Genomic DNA, 15,373 nt, shown 5'->3' with positions numbered 1-15,373 from the left:
CTGAATGAGCCATTCAGAAGGAACCTTTGCCACGTCACCAAACTCCCCTGATGAGATTTTGCAGAGACACCTACTCAAGTACTATCTAGCATAAAAGACTTTGTTCAAATCAACCTTTCCAACCATTAATTTTTTAAGAGCTGAGCAGGTGGGTGTAAAATTGCAGAGGCTATCGTTAAGCTAGAACATAATTCCTTTAGTGTGTTTTGATTAAAAAAACATATAATGTTTTCTTTTAAAGCGTCGATTTTGGTTATAGTTTTAAAAAGAAAACTACACCTTCCCTTCTCTGAGTTTATTTTTTAATGAGGGTTTTAGGAATTAATCTTCAGTGTGTACTGTCACAAGGAATAATCAGACTTGAACTTTGTAAGCTTAGAGCCTTTGAACTTCTGCCCCGTACACAGTTTATGTGTAAGGTAAAACAAGATCCTTTATAGTTTCTAAATAAAGTAAAGTTTAGATGCCACTTGGTTAACTTTCTGGTTTTTGAATAAAACTTAATAAATTGGTCACCCAGAAATTTGAAAATTGAATGTGACAATATAAATCTTTCTGTACTAATGAACTTTTTGAAGATGAATTAAAATGATTATTCCTAGTATTTCTGGCTTCAGGGACATTTGATTTTATGTGAAACATGCATTGATAGATTGGTAATTTTTAATGCTGAACGGTCAGTCCCCCTGAAGGTTATAGAAGACACTACACTATATAGTGGTTGTTGTCGTTTTGGAAATAATGCAGAATGTCTGTATAAACATTAATTATGGTCTCAGACATACCTTTTGCAAAGTACATATAAATAGAAACCTTCTAAAATTCACTTTTTAACTCCCACACTTACAGTATACAAGAAACTGAGGTCTGGTCCCTACTTCTGGAGTCAGCACAGCCTGGTAAGGAGATGGGAGGTGTAAGCAGCATGAAAGACCAGGACAGACTCACATTAGTCAGAATTGACCAAAGTACCAGGTGTGATGATGAGAAACTCCTTTCTAGCTGGGAATATCCATGGAAGAGTTGGAAGCTGTGGTTTTGAGCTGGATTTTGAAGGATGTATAAGCAAAGACTATGCAGAAAAAGATGAGTGAACCGAAAAATGGCGCCCAGGCCAAGATGGGGTTCACACAGGCCATGCACGCAGTGTGTGTGATGTGGGAGGGAGGGGGGTTCCTTAGGTACGATTAGCAAGATTCAACCACCCTTCTCCTTCTTGTCTGCTACTGGATTGGAGGAAACAGAGAGGAAACTTTGCTGTTACCCCGGGGTCCTCTGTTCTCCCTTACCTTCCTGTTTGCTATTAGAGGATAGTAAGAAGTGATGCAGAATAAGACTAGGGACGAGAAACGGGGGTGGAAGTGTACACGAAGAACTGCAGTATAGGGGAGTTTCTATAGCTGACCATTCTATTCAGTCTGCCTATAATTACATGGGATTAAAGAGCATAGATTGAGTAATGTTTGCAGAAAATAAACACATAATGCCGAGCATACAAAAATAATCTTGATGAATGCTAACCCTAGTTCTTCTGTGTCATCATCATCATAATCAAATTTAAATTTAATTTTATTTACTAATTATAACATGCGCAGCGTTGTCTTAAAACACAATAGAGACTTAAAAAACTTTTTTTTGTAGAGTTAAAGGGGCTCTAAATGTACAAACACTTTTTTTTGTATAAAAATGATACTTAAAGAGCAACCATACACAAGATACTAAGTAGATAGAAGTCTTTTGCACTTTTAAGTCCTGGTTTTTCAGTATATGTGTATTGCTTTTTTTTTTTTCTTCTCCATAGGTAAAATGAGAAAAAACTAAAGCATAATGAAAGAATAGGCTTGAAAGATAATCAGACCTGAGGAGTCATTTTTAAAGCTACCTTGTGAATAAACAAGGCTGCTAGAGAGAGGTCTGAGACTTGAAGGAAAAAACTATTGTCACATTTAAGGGTCAGATATTTATTTTCCTTCTTTTTTTTTAAACGTAAAGGGAACATGCTTTTGTCTTCTCATAAAACATGGTTTCCTTGCCTTCTGAGATATGACGCCAAGTTGAGCACTATGCTTTGCTAGTATAGTTAGCTCTTTTTGCTAGAGGATTGTTCTAGGAATTTGGCAATAATTCTACTCAGGGAAAATGAGAGACCATTAATAGGTCTTCATCAGGATATAGGGATTGTACATTTTTGTGCAATGGAACCACTTCATAGTGACTGTTTTAAAAAACTGAAAGAATCTAAAAATGATTGGGCATATGTATATATAACAGAGTCACTTTGCTGTACATCTGAAACTAACACAACATTGTAAATCAGCTATAACCCAATTAAAAAAAAACAACTCTTTGATGTTTACATTTAATTGGAGGTTTAAACATGTTTCTGGAAAATATGCTTCATCTCCTTTTAGAAAATACTTGCTCTATAAGTTGAGAGTTTTCTTATTCCCCACTCTGGGTAAGATATAAATTATTCTGAGGAGCCCAGTGGTTACATTTTTGAGATTACATAAGATTGAACAAAGGAGGTAAAAATCTGAAATGCCATCCCTTATGAACTTTCTCCTCTAAAGATAACTTGGAAGGAATTTTCTGTTGGCCACAGAGGCTCATGAAAGGTCTATGGAGACGTACTATACAACTGTAGTATCTCTGTTTTTCAGCTTCTGCCCCTTCCTGCAAAAGGAAATCGAGAAACCACTCATAATTCACCAGATAACCCCAGAAGGCTCGGTTGACAGACCGTATTCTCCAGTCAAAGCTGCAGGCACCTGAGGATAAACTGTTTCAAACAGCTGTTACCTTAAAGCCAATCTAGAAGTCTTTGACCCCCAGTTACAAGGTGAGTTAGGATAATGCAAGCTTAAAATTAGAAGCAGGACTGTCCAGTGGTTTAGACTTTGCCTTCCAATGCAGGGGCTGTAAGTTTAATCCCTAGTCAGGAAAATAAGATCCCACATGCTTCACGGCCAAAAACCAAAACATAAAACAGGAACAATATTGTAACAAATTTAATAAAGATTTTTAAAATGCTCCACATTAAAAAAAATTTTTTTAAAGAAATCAAAAGCAGGATTAGATTAGTCAGTGCTCAATGACAGCAAAAGATTAGTGAAATATTACCAAATTACAGGAACATGTTTTTTTTCTGTTTTATGTGTCTATCAGATCCAAAAATAAGGCATGGTAATTCTAGTCATGTTTAGCCATCTTAATAAAAAGTTCTGCAGTAATTTTCTTAAAGATAGGAAGTAAAAAACATGCCAAAATATTAAACCTTTTTTTGTCTGCTGTCTGGCATCATGTGAAAATAAGATGGTCCCTTCCCTTCTTGAGTGATGAGCCTACAGACCTAAGCCTGAAAATGGGTGAAAGGTTATCCATGCTTTCATTATATATGCATGGTGTACACATTCTTAAAATGCATCCAGTTTTTATAATCTTTCATAGTGAATAAATAGACAATTGATTGTATTATTTTTGCACATGAGGCTGAAATAAATAATATACCAGCAGTGCTCACTGTGGGCTCCTTGTCATCTTTGATATTTGCAGTTATTGTTTTCAGAGCCACCTGACATATGCTATTTGACATTTTAGGCCCAGGGTCTTCACCATTTGGACCCATCCCTCCCAGTTATACAAAGCTTTCTACTTTCTGAGGTCAGTGAACCCCAGAGTGGGAGGATGTAGCATCATTGCTCTTGGGGATCTTTTGCAGTGTTTGTCCTCTACTCAAACCCTTATTTTCTTGGAGGCACAAGAGCAGCAGCGGTGGTGGTGGTGGTGGTGATAGTTGAGATGTCTGTAATTTGGAAAATACTCATGGGTGTTCTGATATTACTTTTACCTTGTCCTTGCATGGACTGCTGCCTCTTGGTAGAACAGAAACCAAGGCTCAGTAATTTAGTGTAGTCACTGTTATGATGGGAACTTTCTGCTTGTTATTTATTACATTATTTAAAGTTAAATTCTAAAGCATAGCTTGCAAACTGGTGGCCTACTGGCCAAATTTTAGGCATAATTTTTTTTAATCTATAGAAGTTTATTTTTAAAAATTGAGTTAATTGTCAACATTGGGCAATCTGGGTACTTGACATAAGATACACACACACACACACACACACACACACACACACACACACACTTGGCTTCTCTTGGATGATTAAAAAGTATGGTCTTTTTACTATTTCAAGGACTGAAATGTGCTAGTCTTTACCATCCCCTAAGTCTTAAAGCAACCAGCCTTGTATGATACCTGCCTGGTCTGTAGGCTTTTGAGGTAAGATTTCTGCTTTAAGATCAGTTTCTTCTCTCCTTACATGAAGCCTCTCCCCTGTAGTTTACACATAACTCTCTCTTAGTCTGTATTCTCTTTCTCTTTTGGCATTTTATTATTTATAAAAAATTTGTGCACTGTGAGAATGATGATTTTCTGAAATTAAGCTAACACCTGCCAGGCTTGCCTATGAAGAAGGAAAACTTACAAAACCAGATGGCCCATGGTTCTTAGCTTGGAAATCTAATTTCCATGGTGATAAGGTCTGAATCATTTTTTCCAGCCCCGAGATTGTCATTTCAGAATCTGATGTGTCACAGCCTAATGGTTCCATTGCCTGATCTGACTGTTTTGGCCCAGGGAGGTAAAGTGATTCATTGGGTTGGCTTCTTTTTGAATGACATCTATAGGCATTTGGGCTTCCCTGCTGGCTCAGATGGTTAAGAATCTGCATGCAATGCAGGGAGACCCAGGTTTGAGCCCTGGGTTGGAAAGGTCCCCTGGAAGAAGAGGATGACTACCACTCCAGTATTCTTGCCTGCAGAATCCCATGGACAGAGGAGCCTGGCAGGCTATAGTCCATGGGTTGCAAAGAGTTGGACATGTCTGCGTGACTAATACTTTAACTTATAGGCATTTCGAGTCCATCTTCTAAGCCATTACTTGTTCTGGACACCAGAGTGAATCACGGAGCTGTATACTCTGCCATCTACATGCACGAAACTTTTGACACTGAGAAATCTCTCCATCAGAATCAGATAACACCTTCAAGCACAGTGGGTTGTAGTTAATCACAAATTTCTCTTTCCCCATCTTTGATCACTGTATATTGTTGGGGACTAAATTACTTGCTGTAATGTTCCTCTTAATTTGATATTGAATCAAACTGTTGTATAGTAATAAAGAGCCTTAACCATGAACACATTTTAAATTATAGGGCCCTTATGGGCATAGTTCTTTTTTGCCTGCATTGGCTAAACTCAAACATTGCTTATTTGATCATAGTTTACAGATGGGGGGAAACTGACTTGATCCCAAAACAGTGGTTCTTATCCCAGCACCTCATTTTTCAAATGGATAGTGCCTCTTACTAGAGCAGATTTTAGGTCTCAAAATACTCATTTTTAATGTTGAAGCAAACAAGAAGGAAGGCTACTGGGACTGGATGTTGATTTCTGGTAGTTTACTGGCCTCTGGTTACACTGCTTTTGCTTTATCTCATGGGATCACTTAGGTATTGCTCAGTATCTCTTGATACTTGACCATCCATGAAAATGAAATGTACATGAGTCCCTTTGACTGTCAGGTTAAGTTTACGGGACTAAAGTAACTGGAAATTTGTTTGCACACTTTTGTGGCTTGTGACTTGACTATATAAGAAAGAAATTAAACTCTTCTTCAAAGGAAAAAGCAGGTAAGTGGCATCTCATTTCCTTAGGGAAATGGGTTTGTTTCCATTCCTCTTTTGGAGTTAGTGTGTATCCATGTATAGTCAGTAGCCTCAGATATGCAGATGACTGGGTTCAATCCCTGGGTTGGGAAGATCCCCTGGAGAAGGGAAAGGCTACCCATTCCAGTATTCTGGCCTGGAAAATTCTATAGACTGTGTAGTCCATGGGGTCTCAAAGAGTCAGATATGACTGAGAGACTTTCACGCTTACCACCCTAATAGCAGAAAGCGAAGAGGAATTAAAGAGCCTCTTAATGAAGATGAAAAAGGAGAATGAAAAACTCTTTGGCTTAAAACTTAACATTCAAAAAACTAAGATCATGGCATTCCATCCCATCACTTTATGGCACATAGATGGGGAAACAATGGAAACAGTGACAGACTTTATTTTCTTGGGCTCCAAAATCACTGCAGATGGTGCTGCAGCCATGAAATTAAAAGAAGCTTGCTCCTTGGAAGGAAAGCTATGACAAACCTATACAGCATATTAAAAAGCAGAGACACCTCTGCCAACAAAGGTCCATATAGTCAAAGTTATGGTCTTTTCAGTAGTCATGTGTGGATGTGAGTTGGACCATAAAGAAGGCTGAATACCAAAGGGTTGATATTTTCGAACTGTGGTGCTGGAGACAGCTCTTGAGAGTGCCTATTACAGCAAGGAGATCAAAACAGTCTATCCTAAAGGAAATCAGTCCTGAATATTCAATGGAAGGACTGTTGCTGAAACTGAAGCTCCAAAACTTTGGTCACCTGATGCAAAGAGCCGACTCATTGGAAAAGACCCTTGTGCTGGGAAAGATTGAGGGCAGGAGAAGAAGGGGACAACAGAGGATGAGATGGTTGGATGGCATCACCAACTCAATGACATGAGTCTGAGCAAACTCCAGGAGATGGGAAGGACAGGGAAGCCTGGCATGCTGCAGTCCATGGGGTCACAAAGAGTCAGACAGGACATAGCGACTGAACAGTAACAACATGTATGGTCATAAGTGCTTTCATAAAGCCCCTTTATCTCTGTTTCCTTGACATTCCTGTGATCAGTTCCACATTCCACTTTCCTTAACTCCCTGAGGAAAGGACAACTAGGACCAAAAGAATGGAACCAAAGTGCTTGAGAGTCATTACTGACGTATAAAATAGGTTGAAATGTGGTGAAAACGGTAAACCCAGTAAATCAGCTAGTGAGTGAAAGCCGCTCAGTCGTGTCCAACTCTGTGACCCCATGCACATACTCAGTCTCTCCGTCCTCAGTTCCGTCGCTCAGCACTGTACCGTCCATGGAATTCTCCAGGCCGAAATACTGGAGTGGGTTGCCTTTCCCTTCTCCAGGGGATCTTCCCAACTCAGGGGTCGAACCCAGGTCTCCTGCATTGCAGGTGGATTCCTTACCAGCTGAGCTACAAGGGAAGCCCATAAATCAGCTAACCAGTCAACAAATATAACATAGGCACAAACTGGAAGAAGAGAAAGAGTACTCAGTTCTGGTACAGCAAGACAGTTGATGTTTGCTCCCTTTTATCTGTTATGAAGATCACAAGACTTCTCCCTCAGATAGTAGAAATGGAGAGAATACCTAGTGAGAACTGGCAGTACTGATACCATTCCGCTTGACCTCTCTTTAAAAGGTGATCAAAGATATTTCTTTGTTCTTTTAGGGGGAGAGTTCCTTTTTTTCTTGAGGATCATTGTAAATTCATGGATTTTAAGAGTCTTTATATTTTGATTAGTTGCAGTGACTTTTTCTTTTTTTCAGAATGCTCAAATAAAAACTTCTTTGTTCCTTGGGAACCCCTTCAAATTGGTTCCTGTAAATACATATGGAAAAGAGAATCCATCATAAGTGAATCACAGTGAGTTTTCACAAACTCAGTATTCTCATATAATCAGCACCCAGATCAAGATAAAGAACATCCCAAAGTCACCCATGCCCCATTACGTTTTTTGACCCCCACTTTTTCGTTCAAAGGGATACTTTAAGCTCCTCTTGTTCACTTCATAACCCAGTCTAAGAATCAGTTATATCAGTTATTACAAGGAGCTCTGGTTCCTTTTAGTAGAAAATGGAATTTAGAAACTACAGTCCAGGCATTAAGAGTATTCATTCTTATCGGTTGCCAGTGTTTCCAGGCCTTTTTAGGAAACAGAGTCAGAAATATATATTTTTAAAAATAAAAAATTATAAGTTGACATTGAATTTTTCAAGTTAACTTTATGGAGTTTTACTATTATGTGATTTTAGATTTGTATCTCTTTTCTCTTCAAATGAATAATCTCAGCATTACTACTAATAATTGTTCTATTTTTATAGAGAAAAAATGTAGAATTTTATATATCTTTTATCATTATCATTATTTTTGATCTTCCAAAATTTTTGTATGTGGTCAAAAACTGAATTTGTTTCACCTCCATTTTTGGTATTGATGTTGATATGTTTCTTGGCAGTGAGATTTAGTCTTTTAAATCTTTAGTCCACCAATAATTTGAGTTATTTGCAACTCATTACATCTTCAGCAGGAGAGGTTCCGGAAGTGACAGTGGGATTATTGTACTTTTTGGATGGTGGATCAATTTGTGCTGCATTGAATGCACTTATTAGTGTCTCCCCTTCAGTATAGTACAGGTCCAGAAACAGAAGAAAAATAAAAGTCTGAAAGTGCCACTGCAGTTTTGTTCTTTTTGCTTCTTTTTATCTGATAACTGGATATTTTATGGATGCTTATCTTAGAATGACTTTCAAAAAAAAAGAATGACTTTCTTTTTCCTTGCTCAGTAAAGGGACCAAGTGCTTTGATTTTTGGACACATTTTGTGATATTTGATCTTGGGAGAAATCTAAGTGTTCATAGAGAATACAGGACTAGATAGTTTCCTCTCCTTTCTTTCCTGCCACCTGTCTATCCTTCCTTTCTTTTTCCTACAACCAGGTGATTCCTTGAACTTGAAGCTGAGGGATAGACAGTAGGAGGGAAAAAGGAGAGCTTTTTTTCCCCCCACTCACTGTTAGTCTTTTAAGCTTTTCACCTGTCTTTTCAAAATGTCTCATTTCCAAGCCTCCATAAGTTTGGAGTACAGTATTTTTGAGTTTTTTTCCCAAATATATTTTTAGGTACATAAAGATGATTAATTAGACTTTAATTAGTCTAACTCTAAGGGTGATTTAAATGTTTTTTTAATTGACTTTTCACATCAAATGAATAATGCCAGGAGGTCCTGAGTGTAGTGAACCAACAATACAGGTCTACTTTGAAAGCTTTGGCTTTCAGACTACAAGGATTTATTGGAAGTAACATTTCTAGATTTTGTCTCAGTAAGAAGTGGTTACACAGGTGGTAGACTAACAAATAGTCTCCCCAAAACTTCAGCTGTATATAGCTGGTGGTAAAGGATAGACGTTTCAGAAACAATGGCAATTTAAATAGATGTGTCTTTTATCACGTGCCTTTCATCACCCCTGCCATATCTAGTGTTTGCTCATTTATTCATCCAGCAAAATCTGCTGAGTGTCTCCACTCAGCGTGCACAGGCACTGTGCTAAGTGCAGAGGTTATAACAAGCAGCAGCAGGAAACAACAGGTGAAGTCTCTGGGGATAGACAAAAAGCCAGTAAACACATAAGGTAACTATTGAGTGAGATCAGTGCTGTGAAGGAGATGAAAAGAGTATCATGCAGAAAAGTGACACGGCGTGTGCCTATTTGAGGTGACAGAAGCTGAGAACTGAAGGGTGGTTTGCCAACTAAATTTTCGTATTAAGAAAACTAACGGGGAAAAAAAAAAAAAAGAAAACTAAATTTGAAAGTACTATCCAACTTATTTAAACAATAACTACACATTGGGCATTTGGATTTATTTTCAAATGTTTAATTTTTTTTTCAGCTGACACTGTAAATTGTTGAACTGAACTTTTAAATGAAGATCTCTTGTTTTGTCAGCTTCTGAAAACTGGAGGAAGTCCTGGATTTGGGGAACTCTGTAGTGTATTTGTAACTTTTCTAAAAATCTAAAATTATTCTAGAATAAAACATTTAAAAGGAAAAACTGGTGAAGAAATACCAAAATTTATAGTAAATCAAGTATAGTGTGGCAAAGATGAGGAATCCAGACTATAGAGGAGGGGTCTGCAAGGAGATTGGTGGGTGCTGAGAATTTGTTACTTGAATGCCCTTTATAGTCTTTTGTCTTATCACTCATTTTTGAGCTAAACTCATTTTGCCCCTTTTCATGTTTCTTTTTACCTTCCTAAATTTTATAAACTTAACAAACCTTGCAAATAGAGTTAGTTTACATTTTTCCTTTTGTTACAAAATTTATTCATTTTCTTAAAATATTCTTCGACTACTTAGGATGTTATCCTTCAGGTAGAGACTAGCAAATCTTTTTCACATGTGGCTTTTAATAAAACTGGCATCAGAAGTAAAAGTTTCCTCTGATCAAAGCAATCTTCTCTAGACTTTATTAGTGTTTTTCAATTCATGTATTTCTAAGCATAAAGTACCTTTTTTTTCACATGTTGGTGGCATTCCTGGTAACTCAGATGGTAAGGAATCTTCCAGCAATGCAGGAGACCCAGGTTCAATCAACAGGTCGGGAAGATACCCTGGAGAAGGGAACGGCTACCCAGTCCACTATTCTTCCCTGGAGAATTCCATGGACAGAGAAACCTGGCAGGTACAATCCGTGGGGTCACAAAGAGTCGGACACGACTGAGCTACTAACACTTTCACATGTTAGAGGAAACAGAAAAATCTGAAGTTGGCAAGAAGCTAGTAAATTCAATATCTTCTTTATAAATAACTTTGCCAACTGTGTGTGTGTTCAGTCACTCAGTCGTGTCCAACTCTTTGTGGCCCATGGACTGTGTAGCCCACCAGGCTCCTCTGTCCTTGAGATCCTCTAGGCAAGAATACTGGAGTTGGGTGCCATTTCCTACTCCAGGGGATCTTTCCAATCCATGGATTGAATATGTGTCTCTTGCATCTCCTACATTGGCAGGTGGGTTCTTTAGTACAGATTAACAGGCCTGCCATGGGAAACTCTATGGTAATCTATAATCTTAGAAAGTACTCTTTAGTATCCAGTCCCAAGAATGCTTCCTAATCATTCAAAATCTGGTTCAGGAGTCAGCAGATTATAGCCCACAAGCTTGCAGTCTTGCTTTGTAAATAAAGTTTTATTGGAACAAGCTGTGCTTATTCAGGTCCATATTGTCTATGGCTCCTTTCCCACTACTATAATCCCCCTTTATCCATGAGAGAGAGATTCCAAGACTCCCAGTGGATGCTCAAAACTGGATAGGGCTGAACCCACTATATACTGTTTTTTCCTAATTATACATACCTGTGATGAAGTTTTACTTCTGGTTAGGCACAGTAAGAGATTAATAATAATAAAATAATACAATTATTACAGTATACTGTAATAAAAGTTATGTGAATGTGGTCTCTTTCAACATATTATGCAAATGTAATGCCTTTTCCATCTTAACTAAGCACTTACGCACTGTGGCCCTAACGTTTGCAGTTTGAGGTATGATAGCAAAACTAGTACAAATTTCTTTTTTGTTCTTTACAATTTCACAGATAGAAGATTCATGCTTACTGTAGATCTTATCAACCTCCACATACAATTTATTTCTTTACTTATTGAGTTAAGAACTTTCACCTTTTCACTTAAAGGCAAGACTAACTTTATGGCTTCTCTTTGGCAGATCTGAATTGCCAGCATCACTACTCTTGCATTTTGGGGCCATTATTAAGTCAAGTAAGGGTTACTTGAACACAAACACTGTGATACTGCAGCCAATGATCTGATAACCCAGACAGCTACTAAGGGATTCATAGGTGGGATATGCTCGACACAGACATGATTCATGACCTGGGCAGGACAGAGCAGGATGGCAGGAGATTTTATCACACTGCTCAGAACGGCATGCAGTTTAAGGTAAATGAATTATTTCTGAAATTTTCCATTTAACATTTTCAGATCATGGTTGACCATAGATAACTGAAATATCAGAAATCAAAACCATGCATAAGGGGGAACTGCTGAACAATGGTAGTGCTGAAAAGCTGCAATAACGTCATATATATGCCAGACCCTTACATAAAAAGTTTACTGACCTCCATTCTAGTCAATGGCAGTGACTGGGTTATGTCTTTCTGTTTCTGAATCTGGAATCCAAGAAATTTTGCAATCCCAAGGATTGGTAGACAACAAAGTCATGTTGGTTCCTGATAGAGCTTTTTGCTTTATTTTCTTTTTTATTCATAAATGGAGGTACTGTATTGTAGTAAAATTTTTCCATGAGCTTTCTAAAGTTTTCAGAAATAGTTCTGTAACATAAAGTCCATTTCTAGAAATACTAAAATACATATACTTTAGTTATCATTTAAAATTATTATTATTTTTTTAAACTTTGCAGGAAAAATCTTTAAAATCCCTTCATTTTTGAGGCTTTAGGTCTTTACCTTGGGAGTGAATCTGTGTCTAATGCCATATAATTATGCCCTGTGAAGAGCAGGGCCCCGTTGGTAATCATCTACACCTGCTGCATAGTTACAGGTTTGTTAAAACACAGAGTCTTGAGCCTCAGAGTATTTGATTCATTGGTATGGATGAATTTCATTGAAAAGTTCATTAGAATTTTATTTGAAAATTCTATTCCTGGGTGTCTGGAAAAAACCAAAAACACTAAATTGAGACATGCGCTCCAACACATAGAATTAACCAAGGCACGGAAGCAACCCAAGTGCCCATCAACAGACAGGTGGATTAAGAAGAATGTGTGTGTGTGTGTGTGCACATGCGTGTGTGTGTGTGTGCACGTGTGTGTGCGCATGCACATGTATCTACTGGAATATTACTCAGCCATAATTAATGAAATATTGCCATTTGTAGCAACATGGACGGACCTAGAGAATATTATGCTTGGTGAAGTTAAGTCATACAGACAGACCAATACTATTAGATATCACTTCTATGTGGAGTCTAAAGAGTAATACAAACAAATGCATGTATGGGACCGAAGCAGACTCACAGATTGGAAAACAAACTTGGGTTACCCAAAGGGAGAGGGAAGAGGGGGAGGGACAAACCAGGGCTATAGGGTTAACAGATACAAATTACTATATATAGAATAGATAAGCAACATGGATTTACTACATAGAATAGAGAATTATATCCATTATCTTGTAATAACCTATGTGTGCTGTGCAAGTCACTTCAGTCATGTTCGACTCTGTCGACCATGTGGACTGTAGCCCACCAGGCTCCTCTGTCCTTGGGATTCTCCAGACAGGAAAACCAGAGTGGATTGCCATGCCCTTCTCCAGGGGATCTTCCCAACCCAGGGATCAGACCTGCATCTCTTATGTCTCCTGCATTGGCAGGCAGGTTCTTTACCACTAGCACCACCAGGGAAGCCCATAATGGAATATAATCTGTAAAAGTACTGAATTGCTATGCTGTATATCTGAAGCTGATGCAATATTGTAAGCCAATTGTACGTCAATTAAAAAAAAAAAAAAAGACTTTGAATTTGTAATAAGTTCCCAGGTGCCATGTTCCTGACACCACCTTTCAAAATTCTGTATTGTGGATAGCACTGGCATTTCCCATACTTGAAATCTGGTGGAACAGTAGCCTTTCTTCATCACAATTCAATACCAAGTGACATTTTAGGCCTTTTTTTGAATTCCTTAAACTTCCAGTCAATGTTTTTTCAACTGGATTCACTAATGACTCAGATACAATTTTTCCACTTTTATCTGTTTTCCAGCCCCCAAATTTTGCCCTCATCAGTCTTAACGAAATTTTACTTTAAGGAAAAAAGTCCCTTTACTGTTCTTTTCAGTGGTATTTTGAAGTGAAAAAAATCCTGTGTTCAATCTGATAAGATGTGTATGTGTATTTTAAAGTAATTCTTACTTTCTCGATTCTCATAAAATCTCACAATGTAAATTGGGCACAGAAGTATCTTCCCTGTGCAGAGGAAGCAAAGACCCTGAGATGTAAGATCACGGGATCTGATGAAAAAGGAAAGTTCAAAGTCAGGTATTTTTTTATCCATTTCTTTGTTATTTATAATACAGCATGAATTTGACACTATCAGGACCCCATTCCTTTACTTCATATCAGTATCTCAAGTGTTTTTGACACTAAAATAATCTTTTTTTAAAAAAATAATCTTAATAAGTACATTATTTGATTGTTCTCTTGTATTTATTTGTAAGCTTATTTTTAGTAAGAATAGGCTGGAAAATCCATTTAAAGACATACAGTGGTATGTTGTTTTCTATTTTGTGAATTTTTAAATTAATTTAGCCTTTTTCTTCCAAATACTTTTTATCCTTTGATGGAAAATTGGCAAAGCTTTTACATCAAGACTCTTAATAAAATAGCGTCATAGGTCAGATCAGTCTCAAAATGGGAAGTCTTGAGACTGAAGTGTCCTGAACAACCTGCTCTTGGAGGAAGGCAAAGGTCTCTTGGATACATAGTGTGTCCTCACGTCTGTTTCCCCTCACAGAGTCTTCTGGAAGGTGGGTCAGAAGAGGATGTAGTATAATAGTACTAAGCATTTCGCATAGACTATTGCATTTACTTCTCACAATTCTGTGAAGTATGATGTTATTATCTGTGTTTTATAGATGGAGAAACTGAGGCACAGAGAAACTAAGTAAATTGTCTGAGGTTTCATAGCTTGGAACTGGCAGAGTTGGGATTCATCTCTAGCCCAGGCAATCAATGAGATTTTTTTTAGTGTAAACATAAAAGGAAAAAGTGCCACTCAATATGGGCCATGGTGTACTGATAAATGTTTAAAACTCAGCTCTCAAAAAAAAAAAATAAAAAGGCACTGATTTGTGTGGCGTCCATACTCCCACCACGGCTGAACCCGGTTTCCAGGAGTTATGTCTCTGGAGGCTGAGTGGGGAGAAGCGTATGCCTTTGGCTCCTGAGCGCATGTAAGCCTGCTCCAGTAACCACTAGATGTGTGCAGAGATTGCGACCCTCCAGGGAATTGCCTTCACAAGGCGGAAGAAGCTAGGCCTGGCAGTAGATCTTTGGTTATTGCCAGCTGTTTCTTCCCTCTTGTAACAATGAATGAGCAGTAATTGAAACCAAAATTCATGCTGAATGCCCAGCGCAAGGAAAATTTAATTATAGGCACTCTGAGATATGGGTAAAGGTCTGCATAAGCAGTGGTATTCTGGAGGGGTAACAGTTTTTAAAAATGCTGCTGAAGCCTTCTGAAATACCTGTTATTGGGAAGATAATGGGTAGTAAATTAGGTAGGTGGCAGGTAGAGTAATTGTGTACCCAACCTAACCTATCAGGCAGTGCTTTGAAAGAATTACACTGCTGCCTCCATCCTTATTTCTAATGTACAACTCTGCACCTGGAGAATAGAGCTTACTAGTGCTCCAGGCCTCTGGAGCAACCTGGTGGGTCTTGTTTTAGGATAACCAGGAGGTTTTCTCTTGGGAATGTTGAACTTTGTACAGTTTTTCTCTCTGGCTGACTGCTGAACAGATAGGGAACTCCAGTCTGCAAATCACTTGGGTTATTTTGAATTATCTTTGGGCAAATATAATAAAATCAAATAACTGATGTGAGGGTAGTTATCTTCAGACAGACTGTGCAT

General features: G+C 38.0%; 1 protein-coding gene across 5 annotated transcripts in view; it reads left to right on the top strand.

Annotated features, from left to right (window-relative positions):
* Nucleotides 1-15,373, top strand: part of OSBPL6 (oxysterol binding protein like 6) — a 203,675-nt gene that overhangs the window by 92,298 nt on the left and 96,004 nt on the right. The window contains exons 1-2 of one of the 5 annotated variants that reach the window (XM_043894091.1): nucleotides 857-899; nucleotides 2,664-2,842. The exons of 1 other annotated variant lie outside the window; for it this stretch is intronic. The gene's annotated coding sequence lies outside the window, so the exon portion shown is untranslated. Of the gene's footprint in view, nucleotides 1-856; nucleotides 900-2,663; nucleotides 2,843-15,373 lie in introns of those variants that run through there. 3 more of the 5 variants (XM_043894092.1, XM_043894093.1, XM_043894090.1) reach the window with 3 other exon arrangements.

This window comes from Cervus elaphus, chromosome 33, assembly GCF_910594005.1.
Source record: "Cervus elaphus chromosome 33, mCerEla1.1, whole genome shotgun sequence".
NCBI classification, from domain to species: Eukaryota; Metazoa; Chordata; class Mammalia; order Artiodactyla; family Cervidae; genus Cervus; species Cervus elaphus.
This window is presented reverse-complemented; position numbering and strand designations above follow the sequence as displayed.